The sequence below is a fragment of the Linepithema humile genome, chromosome 1 (genome assembly GCF_040581485.1).
Source record: "Linepithema humile isolate Giens D197 chromosome 1, Lhum_UNIL_v1.0, whole genome shotgun sequence".
In the NCBI taxonomy this organism is placed as follows: Eukaryota; Metazoa; Arthropoda; class Insecta; order Hymenoptera; family Formicidae; genus Linepithema; species Linepithema humile.
Window position 1 is genome coordinate 32,468,455 of NC_090128.1, and position 13,245 is coordinate 32,481,699.

A 13,245-nucleotide genomic window follows, 5' to 3' on the forward strand; every position below is an offset into this window, starting at 1 on the left:
AAAACCATCAGTCGATATTGAGTTCGTTAGAGGAGATGAAAAAATGGGGTAACTTAGACAGCCGGAATTAATCGGAAAGCAATATTGGGAAAACTGCCCCTTTCAGGATATTAAAGATATAATTAGATAACTGTCACCGAGAGCGGCAAGCGCTATATTCAATATTGCAATTGCATTTGTGCTTAACATATCAATTTTTAATTCAATTTAAAATCAAGAATTCTTGCAATGCGCGATAAAAGATAAACATTTGAAAAACACAATTATATATAGCATTAATAATGATAATTACACCGGATTCTTATCCTTTCTACAATTTTTGCAACAATCTCGAAGCACGTGCGTTTTATAAAAATTTAATATAGCATTGTAATTAGAGCGGAATAGATAAGAATTGCTTGACAGTAATCCAAACAGCCGGCAGGTTAATGCACACCGTAAACAGACGTAAACACTGTGTTCGCGCTTGCTCGCGAACGTATAACGGTAATAAATCTAAATTTAGCGCGGGTACGAAAAACTAAATCCTCCGCAATTTCTGCCCCCGACGAAAGGCAAAAACCTGGAGAGCGCCGCTTGCCCCGGCGATGTGTCATAATAACGTTTCTACAGCCATGGTTCTACTGGCATGATAACCATGGGTCACGATCTCGGGACGGTAACTCCTCGCCCTTTCACCATGGAAACCCTTAAGCCTTAAACCGTACCGAGAGTAAGGAATTTGTGGCCGCGCCGTGAAGCTCCGGCGACATTGTCGCCTTCTGCCTTCCTCGTCCTTCCGTCCTAACTCCGATTGCCCGTCCTTTGCTGCAACGTAGTACTACGTGTTTACGTGCACGCGTGAAGAGAGACGTGCTTCTGGACATAAATGCGAATGGCAGCTTTAAAGCAGTGTTTACGTAAAGCCGTAGTTTATTCGACCAAAAGTGTCGTCTGGAAGAGGATCTAAAGAAGCCGAGGTGCTACCGAAACGTTATAACGAGTATCTTGAGGCGCTTAATGTTGCAAATGTATCTCAGAGAGCAATGTCCCGCCGACGTTAGGCGCACGTTGTTTATTTAATGGTACTTGAATTCTTTCTTGCCGTCGAGTGTACTCAAGCCATTTACGCGTTGATAGCGACGGACAGCACCGTTTTCCCGGAAGAAGCCGGTTAATGGCGGAGAGATGATTCTTAATCAAGGATCGCTCAGAATAGAAAACCGCTCCGGAGCGTGAATTGATTGGTTCTGGGATGAGGTGGCAAGGTGGTAGACCTGATCGATTGATTTGCCTACCAGGAGTGCCTGTGGTACCTGTGGTACCAGCGGAGAGTGCCTTAATTAATCCCGGAGTGGGGAGATATAGTATCCTGCGGTGCGCGGCTGGTTTCCAATAGATGAGATTTCTATTTCCGAAGTGGCTCGCTGATTCCCCACCACGGAATGACATGTAGTATGGGATTGAACATTCCTCATCGTAGAACATGCGCGACATTTTCAATCATCATGACCTACTTATTAAAAAACATTCCTAACGTTTCGACGAATCGCGGAATGAAAAGTACCGCAAACCCACCGGAAGATACGATGCGATAAAATTTTGATATCGCCGGTTGAATTTAAGAGCTCAACGAAGAATAATTCTATCAGAAATTTATCGCTTTCGCTATCTACTTTTCATATATTTGTAACATTTTCCAAATTATACGAGTTTGGAAATGATTCTACACTTTGCAAACAAACATCGCAATCCTTACATTCGTGACAAGCAATCGAATACGACGAAACTTCTACCTTCCGAAATTGCATTCACCTTTGAAGCGTTATTTCAGAATATTCCCCCGTTCTCTTCTCTCGAATGCCCCTCGCACGTATATCCAGCCAGAAACGGAATCACCAACTAAGGCACTTTTGACATTCAAATAACGCCGACTTAATATGCACGATGCCGCACGGAGCCAATCAAATTGCGGAGAGCTCGTTTCCTTGAGTCAAGGTTCCTCCGTTAAGAATCTTCTATCCACTTTTGTCTATCCCGTTGCCAGTCTCATTGCCTACCCAACCATCCCAGACTACCAAGCTGCAGATTTACGTATTTACCCTTAAAAGTCGATGACCGAGCTTTGGCTGCCAATCTTCTTACCGGCTAAAACCCTCGACACGTTGCACTCTGGCATTTTCTATTCTTTTTCTAAGCACTATTTCGTACTTCATTTTTTAAGATGTAGTTTAGTTCTCACTCTAACTGGAAAATCATTATTTGTTATAATATATATATTTTCCACAAAGAATATATTCCGTGCCGTTCACATTCTAATATTTTTTCCAATAATTTTGTAACAATATAATTTCTTTTATTATTAGGTTTATTTGTATATATCAATATTAATTATCTCGTCACGAGCATCAAAGATCTCGAATATCCAGCTCTCGAATATCCTTGCTTGCATCTATTATCAAACTTTATACTTATATATGGCAGAAGAAACGTTAAGAGCTTCAAACACGATGCTCTCTGTCCTCATTAGCTCTTACCCCGAGTGAGGCAACGATCGTATTCCCTTTTCAGATTCCGGTTTCATCGTGAAGAGGGAAAAGCTCGAAATTTGTTCACCGATGAACTGGAAGTGGTCCTCCTCGTCCTCGTTGTAGTCGATAGAGACTCTCCCGGCAAATCGAGCGGCAAATCTGCCCTTTAATCTCGACCCTCCCTGCATAAAGGGTTAAAAATGACTGCCGTTACCCCCCGATGGTCGACCCTCCCCCGGTTGAGGGACCCCTTTGCACGTAACCACTACGTCGCCGTGCGCGCTCACGCGACGCTCGCATCGTTTCGCCCTCGTGCATGTAAATGAGTAATAAAGTGGGCCAGAGTGATGCACGAAATTTCATTCTTCGCCGGTGAGCTACGACAAACGGAGAATATCGCAGACGAATTATCAACCGACCACGCTTTAAGCCCGTTTGCATCACCGCCTGTCGCACATACGCGCGCGCGCGCGCGCGCGCGCGCGCGTGTGTGTGTGTGTGTGTGTGTGTGTGTGTGTGTGTGTGTGTGTGTTGTAAAGAGTTACTAAATAGCATGCGAATTATTGCGATCAAACTGCGATTAGTAATGCAATTGACTGCATCGAATCAAAATTTAGCGTTTCACCCGGCAATGATGATCTACGCACTGCGAATAACCAAATATTGGATGTGTAATGGAGTTGATGGTTAATACATAATAATAAAATTAATTTAGAAGCTATATAACAACCGTTCGCAAGAGGAGGAGAAAGATCTCCCCGATCATTTTCATGAAACGTTTAATCGTAAAATTTGCGCCACTATTAATATTTCGTCTCACACAATTTCAACAGCAATCGAAAACCAAATATTCCTAAATAAATAAGTTAAAAAAAATGAAAACTACATTGCTAGAGTATGAAACGTCTTCTCATTCATAACTGGTAAAAATAGCCTTCTGTGCCGTCAATTATTAACTAAAGTTTTAAATAGACTCGTGGTTTATCGTGATCTCCCCAACGCGCTCGCTCTTCTTCACGATTCAATATTTTCCATTATACGAGACGGGACGCCTGCGTATCGGAGGCATGTTACGCGGAAGCGGGAGAAAAAAAGCTCCAAGCGTTAATCTCTTTATGAGACACGATAATCGTTCGTAACGTACGGTGGCGCGCGAGGTGGGCAACAGGCTCGCAGGATGACACGAAGCGGAGGCGCGTTAATTAAATTAAAAAACATTGTACCTACATTATATTTCTCCGCTTATTCGACGCGCGACGAGATACGGGACCGTGAAAAAGCGCAGACGAAGAGAACAGGAAATGAGTGAGATAATGATGAAGGAAGAGAAAGAACAGCGATAGGAGAATGCGGGGGGAGGATACGGAAGAGATACCTTTTTCACGATTAATTCGACAAGAGTTAAACTGCCAGAGGGAAGGGAGAGCGAGAGAGTTGCAACGACACGAGCATAAAGCCATTGCAATATCCGTAATGGAAATTAATGAGATTATTGGAACGGTTTCGATGTGAAAAAAAAAATGAACGGCCTTCCCGTCAGAAGGTAGGAATCTTTAGATCGGCTAAGGTATGGCATCAGTGATTATATTAGTATTCGTTGATTGATTGTCGGAAATTCTTCTCTTCTTTCGTAACCTCTAAATCTGTAGAACCCGGACAGCTAAAGGCATTAATAATTTATCGATGTCGCACGTGCGACGTTGACAGGTAAACGTAGATTTACACACATGCCATAATTTTCTTCATCTCACGCGAAAACGCAACGCGATCAATCAAACTTGGGATGCTATAAATTAAGAGAAATTTATAGCTGGAAAGTTTTTTAACTTTCAAGACATCTATTAATAGTTTATTTGCATCATCGTGCCGCTGCTATGAATATAACGATATTAACATGAAATATGTTCTCGCGCAAAACTCTTTTTATCGTTGGTTACGGAAGAGATTACACACGCGCCGGACCCGTATCTCTCGTGAATAATCGCCCTAATGCAGTGTCGCGAATGGATTTCCCGCAATATATAACTGTACGGCGATGCAAAAAGCAGCTCGATTAATTAACCTTCTTTGACTGCGCTTTGACTCCCACGCGGGTGAGGCGCAGGTAGTTTTTGCGCGCTCTATGTAAATCCCTAAATTTTCGCTGGCGTCGCGACTCCCGTCCCATATATACCGCACGGCCATAACGCACGACGATAAAGTTTGTATTGCGCGATTCGGGAATCCTGCATTACGACCTAGACAATCGTTTATTGCGCACCATGCACAGCCATTCTGCATTAATAATGCTAATCGTGTATGTATGCCGTCGACGCATTAATTAATGCCGCGCGATGATTGTGCTCCGTAAACAATGAAACTCGTACGTGATTGCGAGCAACGTGCTATTGCAAGCCCATTAATGATTACCTCATATAATTTTGCGATCACAGATCGATAATTTATTTAACGTCACGCCGGAAGTCAGCGCCAGACGCGCTAACGCGGGGCGCCAATATTTTCGCGCGCGCGAAGGAAATTATATCGCGCGTGTTCCACCGTGAAGAACGCGCGATAAATTCGCGTTGCGCGCGACCGCCGCGCCGGCGGATAAAGCGATTTCGCGCCGGCCGATCGCGTTCCGCTTTTTGCGCGATACGATTGTTTATTCGTTAAACGAATCGCGTTTAACTTTTGCGCGACACCTTTGACGCCGATTGGATGTTTGATTGACGCGTACGAGGCAACACGATTATTTAGCATACACAAGGTAACAATCGCTTTATCTCTCCTCCAACGGGTCGCTCTGTAGTATTTGTAGAGTAGGTTACGAGAGCGTTGAAATTCCAAACTCAGTCGGCGGACACGTATTCGCACATGTGTACGTAGCGCGAGAGAGAGAGAGAAAGAGAAAGAGAGAGAGGGAGGAAGACGGCGATATATAAAGTGCTTTTCGATGGCCCGTGCGCGCAAACTGAAATCGACGCGAGTGTGCTCAGCCAGTAATCTATGATCATCAGCATCGGGTAACGAGTGCTTGTTCGCAGAGTTCGCTGTAGCCGGAGTACAACAAATCAGATTACTCGCACGGCTAAGTGCGTAACTAGTAAGTGATTTGAACGCGAGAAGCAGAATTACACGCGAAATTGGAGACGCATATCCGCACACAGACGCGAAAACGATTTATCTTCAAGGTTATTCAACGCGTTTTAATGCACGATGCAGGATAAACCTCGCTAATAGCGCGGAATGCATATAAACGACGAGAATGCATTAGCGCTGCGCGACTGTTAATAGATTTTCCCCCTGAAACGTAGGAAGCTGATCATCTATTAATAAACTCATCGGTCCGGTTTTCATAACAAATGCCGAGCCGCGCTGTATAAACCTTTGCCGTTGGTTTGCGATGTATTAGTGATGAATTCAATTGCTCGTCTGTTTTTTTAACATCTTGATTAAACATTCGACCGCGTATGACAACGTGGAATAATACATTTCGCAATCCGCAGTCGTGCGACGTCCATATCGATGTTCCGAATCAATATAGAAAAAAAATGCTAATGACGTGTAGAATATTGATGACAGCGAAGAATATTAATGAAAAAAAAAGAGTATTTACATAATCGATACGTCGAATAAATTCAGCTCCTTAAGTATCCTGCACGCGTGCGCCGTTTAACGCAGGTTATTAGAATTATGATTAGCGGAGCTCTAGCGGAGCGATTATATTATACATACATTAGCAGTTAAGTTTTATCTCGATTCTCTTCTTGTTAGTCCGGTGGTAATTATGATTCACGAAAAGATAACCGAAACGCGATCTCAAAATTCAGCGCTCGCACACGCTATGCGAAGGTGACGTATGACAAACTTTCTCTATCAAATTTGAAGCGGTCGCTGCTGCAGTTCTATTGCATTTACGATCAGTTCTGACCGACGAGCGATCGGCTTTATGGCCGGGTCGAGAAGTATTTTTTACCGTCGCGTACTGATATTTATTTACACAGTGTATTCACGACGTTTCGGGAGGCAATAATATTGGCGATAAGCTCCGTTGCAGGATAGAAAAGCCATCTCGGGTTTACGTCACTCTCGATTCCAGAAATATACTTTGGCGTATCTCGTCGAATGCGTTGATAAAAAAGGCAAAAACAAATCTAGATTTATTTTATTTTGAATTATAAACTTAAATATTTGACGCCCAATATGATGGACAAATATGAAAATAATAACGTATAGAGTTACGTATAGAAGATATATGTGTTAGAATAGAATATCGGGATTACCAATTTCTTTGATAAAAAATTAAACGTATTTAAAAAATTTATATCTGCTCTCTTTTCTAAAAAAAAATGAATAATAGTAAGCAAGTAATAAATGTAAGTAATAAATATCAGTAATAAATAATTCTTCTTTTTATTAGAATAATTTATTTATATCACGCGTCTTATTAGCCAAATGGACTCAATTATACAAATAAGCTACTAAGATAGCCCATTAAAAGTTATGCGTATAAATTTATTTTACAATGCTAATTCCGCGCGCAATTCTTTATGTCTAACCTTTAAGACGGCGCCATGAGTTTCCCCTTAAATTTCGGCCCATCTTATCGTCGTCCGGACACGCAGGACGCCGCGCGGCTATTTGTCACTCTAAACGGTAAGAATTATGCGAGGAAACGCACCCCTCGTCTCGTGGTATATCACGCACGGGATAACGGGATAGCGTATCGTACAACGCACGTAAATAAGACTGCATAAGTGCGGCAATACAGCGAATCCGGTCTGATCCGCGTGTAAACATCAAGTACCGCAGTTTTTAGTGGCTGATACACTGCACATAGATACCTATATATAACAAGCGTGATCTCGACCGCGGCAGTTTCGTACCGATGTTCACCTGAATTTTTTTGCGCATGCAGATAAATCGCGATAAACGTGCAACAATTTAATTCTCGTCGTACAGTCCGTCGTACAGTCATCATAAAAGCGCAGTTGCTCCATATATCATAATGATAAGATAAAAATGCGTGGAGATTTTACATTCCGAAAAATACGGTATTATCACCTAGTGAGCGATAACCGAGTAGATTAAATTCGATAACGTACAATGTGTTAGTCGGCATCTTTGTGAATCAATGACAAACAAAGATCACTCGATTGTGAAGATTTTTGGTTAAATTCAGCCAAATTATATTCATTAATACATTTATTTCACGTATTCACTTTACTTTAATAATAGCAATTATTCATTTTGAGGCTTTATATATAATTACGCGAAGGACGCGTTTAAAAAAAGATTGATTCTACCGTGTATTTGACAGCTACGTTTTTCAAGATGTCTCCGAATGAAGAAAATCTACCCGGGAATACGCGATCGTCATATTTAAGCTTAAATAGGCGCAAGATGCGCGAGGAAGTGGCGGTGGCATCATTGCGTAATGTAGACACGAACGTGCTAATAAAAATTCTACGGGCGTAATTGAAGGGTACATGGCGTTACGAGCGTTAGCGGAAATATTACTTTATTCGCCGGCGCAGCAATAACACCGCATCGAAGATTATCAAAAGTCTGCGCTACGTTCCGCTGTGCGAGATCCGAGCGCGAAAACTACAGGAGAGCTTCTTTTTCTCGCGCGAGGATTAATACACCCAGAGCAACCCGGAACGGGTGAAGAACGTGCTCTTAGCGCGCAGTGTACGTGACGTTATTCCCTCGTTTCTCGTCCTCCTCTTCTGTATCATCTAGTCCGGATAGCAGTTGTTTCCTCTCCTAAACTCCTTGCTCTTCCATTCGGTTTGCCTCCTCACCCTTCCATCACGCCCTTCGTTTCTCACAGATCTTTGCTATTGCCTCCGCGCGCTACGCTTGCACGCTTTATTGTCATCCTCCTCTCACCGCCACCACCGCGATCTACGTTTCTCTCTGTCTCTCTCTCTTTCTCTTCCTCTTCGAGATTAAGTCGTACTCGGAGAATAAGGGAAACGTGAGGACGAACGTTCTCATTTCCATAGCAACAATCCAGGAAGCACGTTTTCCAAATTAACCCACGCGCAGAATTAACCCATCCTCCGGCGGCATCTTTGTCCCTTTCGTTGTCCCGCCGGACGAGCCTTTCGCCCTCCTCGCGATTACGTCGCGCGCGTTAATTCCGTTCCTAACGAACGGCGCGAACGTAGCGTACGAATTGAAATCTCTAATCGCCGGTTTAGAACCGTGTCCAATTCGCGCGCATAACACAAATGGCATTTAGTGCCGCGCAGCATCCACTGCTGATTCCTAATTGCGACAGTAGAGACAGTTCTGTGCCGCATTAACCAAACATTAAGCAGATCTTAAAAGCTCACCCTTGAACTTTTTACACCAGAGAGGATTCTTCAAGCCGTGTAAATCTGACAAAGCGTACAATAATAATTGTAACAACAATAATTTTGTATTTTGATCGTGAAATTTAACGCAATTATCAGCAATAATTTTCTTAAGTTAATTTATTTATAAAGAAATTTTTAAAAAGTATAGTATAAAAATCCACCTACGCTTCAAAAATACGAATAATTATAGTAGCAGTAAGTAAAAATTGATTTTTGCTCACTAAGCATAAAAACGACGGATATCGATACTTCTTGTGCGCGCGCGCGCGCGCGCGTGTGTGTGTGTGTGTGTGTGTGTGTGTGTGTGAGCGCATATAGATTTTCGCACGTTCAATAAAAGAGAAGAAGCAAACGCGAGCATGAACGAAAAGCAGATTATCGAATTTTTCGAAGAAAATTCAATAAAACCACCAAACCGTTAAGAAACTAGGTCCTCGTCCTTCGTGGATCCTGTCGGCCACGACGATCGAGTAGAATTCACGAAAGATAGTAGGTGGTAGGGTCACTCTCATAAACCAAGTAAGTCGACCTTCTCGCCCATAAAACTCAACTTCGGAGGTCTGTCTGTGTGCGCGCAGCGCTCTTCTGAAGTAGAATGTGAACGCGGCGAAGACGCGTCTAGTGGTAGGTGTCGGACCGAGATAGAGAAAGGGAATGGTATTAAAGAGCAGAAAGAGGGACGATCTCGAAGAAAGGAGAGAGAAAACGAAGCGAAGGAAAGGTGGAAAGCGTGCGCAAACACTTGGTCCAAGGACCGGCCCTATAGGCTTTTACCTACGACCAACAGCCTTCCGTGGGAGCGATTGATTATTTAAGTCCCCTCTTGGCTTATACCTAACGTTCTTCTCTATCTCCGAGACCTCCGCTCCCGTTTGACCCGTAATCCTTTCTTCTTACTCGCTACCACTCGTATATTTGTAAATTCACAGTCGGCTCTTATTCCAACGCGGCGTACAAAGAAGCCCCGAGTATCGAAAATCGAAGTCATTGCGCGATCGGATCGGAACCGAGTACACCGTCACCGTCGCCGTCGTCGGCGTAGAATTTTACTCGGTGGCAAGTGCCGCGCTACAATCCTTCCTTTCCCTCTTCGCTGCTCCCTCGTACTTCACAAGCCGCATAATGGTCTCGGGCTTTACACACCGGGCACGTGTTTCCTTGAATTAAAGACTGCCTCTGCACTGGTGTGCAGCACGTGGCTATCGTAACGCATACAGCTGCACGGTGTACAAGATTTCGAGGTTCCGGGAAAAAGCCGTTGCAGCATGAAAACTTCAGCGCGGTGGTGCGAAAATGCCGTCGGTGCGCGTGTCTGCGGCGGCTTGGCACGAGCGCATCGAGAAACATAGGGATACGCGCGGTGACTCGCAAACGATGCTAACTTTTTGCTCGATCCCGCTCGGATCGAACGTCAATTTGGAAAGCTCACCGCGATAACGCTGCGACTCCGCGACGCGGGACGTAAATATTTTATCGCCCAGTACGCGACTACTTTAACGGCACCAACCAGATGGACGTTAAACATCGTGATTTACGAGCGTGTATGCGCATATCGTTTCCTCAACCTGTCTTACACCCGCGCGGTCGACAAGCGTTTCATTCACCGACAAATGACTCAAATAATACTTGTCTATCGCTTGCATGGTAAAATCTCACCTACATCAAATGTAATAGCTACATGAACTTTATTTCTTTTTAATATTACTTTATTTTACAATTATAATCCGAATAATATCGAAAGAAAGTTTATAATCAAATTGCTAATTTATATTCCTACTCGTAATACAAAAATAATTAATTGAAAAACTAATCCATATTAAATAAATTATATAAATATATAATGAGAGACACGGGAGAAACGTCAATGCTTTTCCAATTAGAGTAAAGAACTACAAGATTTAAATTGTTTCAAATAATTATTGTAAACGTAAGATACGAATCGAACGGCATGTAAAAGACGCAATTGTTGATGCTAAGCGGAATATCCAGACGGCAATAAATTGAAAATATGAGATATCAGAATCTCATATCTGGGCCAATACCGTCTTTGAATACGAAAACACTCAAAGTCCTACCAAAGTTTCCAACTTAATCCGGCAGCTTCCCAACCTACCGTCGGACCGTGCATATGTCTATACCCCTCGTACTTCTGCGGTCAACAAAACGGTTAACTATCCGAGGGATCTTCCACGAGGCCGTGCGACCAACGACAAATCCGATTGTTCCGATGGCATCCCGATTCGTGGTCGATTATATGTATACAGTACGTATACCTTGTGGGGGCCTCTTGGATGTACTCGCTCTCGTCATATCGGTCGGCTCGCGAGCAACCAGTGCGAGGGGATTGGTGGGGGCCGGGGTCGGACGAATACATCCGCCTCAAATTGATTGGAATTGTTCCCCGGCTGATATCTCGTTCCTGGTGGTTCGTGGCAGCTTCAGATAGACGGTAGGCTGCACCTTGCACGCGGTGAGAGGGACAACCTCGGTGCTTTGCGTTAGGTTGGGTTAGACCAGGTTAGTTTAGCCCGGGCTATATCCGTCAGACCACCCTCGTGTGTTTGCGGAAGGCTGCGGGGCGAGCGCGGTAAGGACGAGCAACGACGAAGGGGTTCTTCCCTGGAATTAATTTCGAAGCTTCTACGGAGAGCGCCACTTACCTCACGCTTATCGTATCGGTCGATGGAAGGACGCGCTAGCTTTACCGCGGCATTCGCAGAAAGTATTGCGCGTTTGCGGTAAGTACGTGGATCAACAACGGGATAAAGCGTTCTAAAGCTTGCCAATTGCAATTGAAATTATATACAATTATATATGAAATTATAATACAATCACATTCCCCTCAACGCCAATTATATTTCTCTCTCGCATTCGCAATACATCGAAACGCGGTCAAATGGAGTAATCAGTTTATGTAAAATCCTTAATATAATAAATTCATATAAAATCTTAAAAAAACTCAATGTGTTTTCTTAATGACAGATTTTTAGAATTGATTCTTTTAGCAGAAATTTCGAGTAAATAATTTTCGAGTTACAGATAATTAAGGAAACAAACTTTTTGCAGAAATTTTTGCTACATTTCAGAATATCGAATGGATATAATAAATCTACATTCTTCAACTTGTTTTTAGGTAAAGATATTTTTAAAAAGTTTCCATTACTTAATAAAATTAAAAAGTCGATGATTAAATGATGATCTTTCCCGATATCTTTGCCAAGAAAAAATAAACTTCAAATTAGCCCAAAAATTTATCGTTAAAAAAATATCCGATTTTTCTGGGACATTCTCATATTTATATAAAAATAAAATGTATAGGTTTAAATAAGCATAAAAGCAAAAAATTTGAAACATACGATGAGAGAGATCAGTACACAATACCTTGCTAATTAGAAACTAGTTATATTTCAGCAAATTTGATGATGCAGTTTTATTTATAGTTCTAAACATCTATATTATACTTAAGAGGATAATGCATATGCATGAAGCATGCAAAGCGATATTTATAATCGTTCTGACATGTGAATGTTTTACTGGGACCAATTATGAATTATTGCATAATAAATTTGCCATGTAGTGTCGCGCCATCGTTTACAAACGTTGATATGCGCATTACGAAGTATTACAAGCATAAAACCAATATCGATCATCAAATACGAACCGAGTAGACGGTAATCCATCGTACATCATTTTCTAAATAGAATAAAAAGTATCTAACTCAAAGGAAAAAATTCAAATATGTAAAGATAAAACTTTCCATCGATTGCGTAAAGTCTATAATTGATTTCTAATGATCAATATGCAATTTTTATTAGATTCACTAAAAGCATCAAATTTGATAAAATGGCTGGAATAAAATACTAATTGTGCATTTAAGGCGTAAGAAAACATTATTTATGACCGAATACTTTGGCCATAACTATACAAATTTCGAAGTAAAATAATTTGTTAAATACAGCATTATAAAACGCAATGCTGCATCCCACTATGTAACATTTTACAGCTTACAATGGCAATGCAGTAGCATATTAGACTGTCAGAGATTATTAGCCAAGATTGCAGAAAACTTACCGTATACGCTGGCGGCGGATAAGTTAACTTCCAATAAGATACCGAAGAAAGAAGACTGGAAAATGATCCTCCATCTGAAACAGGCCATAAAATATTTATTAATCAAACATATACTACAGTAGAAAATAATTCGTTCAATATTAATAATTAAAATTAGTAAATAGACAAAGTATTGTAATAATGTGTGCGTAACTTTATCCAACATAATGTAACGCCACCAATGTCGAAATTATCTATGCAATCCCAATATACGCATGATTGATTTAAACATTTCGAAAGTCTGAGTTTTCGGTGATCATTAATTCGGGTGCGAG

The 13,245-nt window shown here is 41.9% G+C and overlaps 1 long non-coding RNA gene across 1 annotated transcript in view; it reads right to left on the bottom strand.

Annotated features, from left to right (window-relative positions):
• Positions 1-13,245, bottom strand: part of LOC136999427 (uncharacterized) — a 220,981-nt gene that overhangs the window by 200,040 nt on the left and 7,696 nt on the right. The window contains exon 2 of the long non-coding RNA XR_010889803.1: positions 12,932-13,005. This is a non-coding gene — a long non-coding RNA (uncharacterized lncRNA). The remainder of the gene's footprint in view (positions 1-12,931; positions 13,006-13,245) is intronic.